Here is a 1,987-nt window from a genome sequence, read left to right on the forward strand (position 1 = left end):
AGTGTCCTAATACTTACCTACAAAATAGAAATGTTAAGGTATAAAGGACCCCTCTCAAAAAACAACCACAGAAGCACAGGCATATTAATTGCACCACAAAGCATATAAATTGCACCACAGGATTCATAAAGCACACAAAATAGCATTCATAAGTTCTCGTCTAAAGAAGTAATTTCACAAGTTTTGCATCACAAACACAGAAATGACAAGTCACTGAGGAGGATGAGGAGGACGTGCAGGTGGCCACTGCCCCCAGGAAGATTCTGCATTGGACGCCGCCGATTGATTCTGCACAAATTTAGTTAAAGAGATTTCATAGTCTAAACAAGTAATTCTAGTGGAAGTTTGTAGTGCCTGTAGTTTTTAGTTTAAGTCTAGATTGATTGTAAGGTTGAGATTGACTCACAGGAGTAGCTGCAGGAGGTGGTGGAGGTGGCGGGAAGAGGTTCGGTGGCATAGGTGGTGGAGTTTGACCTAAATTGTGGAAAACACTCTGCATATATTGGAACATCTGCTCCATCCTCTGCCTTTCAAGCTGCCGATCCGCCTCGATCCTCGCCTCTAGTTCCTCCCGCTGCTTCCATTCTACCTCCACCTGGGCCTACAATATTTCATCCCAACCACTTATTGTCAAGCAAAAGGTAAGTACAAAATGAATGAAAAATTAAAGAAACAGAAATAACCTGCAGAGCCTGCATCTGTAGCTGTGCAGCGGTAGGCCGTGGCCGTATCGCGGGGCTCGAGTCCGTGCTCCTTGCTCGGATCTGGGAGAGAGTGGGAGTACTGGCAGTGTCGATCATGCTATCTCCAATCCAATACCTGCCATGCTTCTTCCCTCCTCCTACCCTCATCACTATTTCAGCATCGATATCCTGAGAGCTCGGATCGAACTCTAGCCCGTGAACCTCCCTCGCCATGGCTGTGTACTCGGTTACGCGGTTGTGGATGCTGGGATGGCTGTACGCCTCGGGCGGGTCCTCCGGGTTGAATTCGATGTCTGCCGTGGCCTTGCCCTTTTTGGACATAACCCATGCCTTGAACCGGGAGCACTCCTGACCATCATGTGATGAAGTCTGCGGAAAAAATGTGAAATGATTACAAAATATGCAGTATTATGTCTGAGAAAACAGAAATGAATTCACGTACCCATTTTTCCTTGTACTCATCAAGGCTCAGGCTGCCTTGATGGTGTGATGCATATGGCATCTGCAGACGCCGCTCCCGGCAGGCATTGTGGTTCTCCAACCACCCAGGCTGCAACCACACGTCCACCATTTGTTCCCAGCACCGGGTAAAGGATCGGCACCACCACGGAGGCACCTATATGAAGTGTGTGACATATAAATAACGGAATTAAGTGTAATTAATCTCGTACATACGACCATCACTAGGTTACGTGATATACGACCATCATACGGAAATAGATGTGTAGGATGACTCACCTTGCTATCGTACAAAGTGACGACTCGAGGACGGTAACGTAGCCTCTCCTGCAAAAAAAAACATACAACTGTCAACTAAAATTTTCGGCAGCACCTCCCCTGCACGTGGAGGTTTCCATAACCTGCATCAAATGAAACGGCACGATGGCCGACAACCACACGTACAGAACAAGGAATGGCACGATGGCTCACTTCCACAAACATTCTTATAGCTTAAATTCCCAAGCCAACCATCATTTTCTAATTTCAACAACTAAAGCCCTACAATTTCATAATTTCAACAACTAAAGCCCTACAATTTCTAATTTCTAATATCTAATTTCTAATTTTAACCTCCTTTCTAATTCAGATTTCCTAAATTCAAAAAGAAAAATTCATTACCCGGGTGAGGGACGCCGGGACGCAGGGGCAGGGGGCGCCGGGGCTCGGAACGGGGGCGGCCGGTGGGCCGGGGCCGCCGGGCAGGGGGCGCCGGGGGCGGCTGGTGGGCCGGGGCCGCCCGGGCAAGGGGTGCTCGGGCCTCGGGCAAGGGGTGCCGGGGGCGG

Source organism: Setaria italica, chromosome II (genome assembly GCF_000263155.2).
Source record: "Setaria italica strain Yugu1 chromosome II, Setaria_italica_v2.0, whole genome shotgun sequence".
In the NCBI taxonomy this organism is placed as follows: Eukaryota; Viridiplantae; Streptophyta; class Magnoliopsida; order Poales; family Poaceae; genus Setaria; species Setaria italica.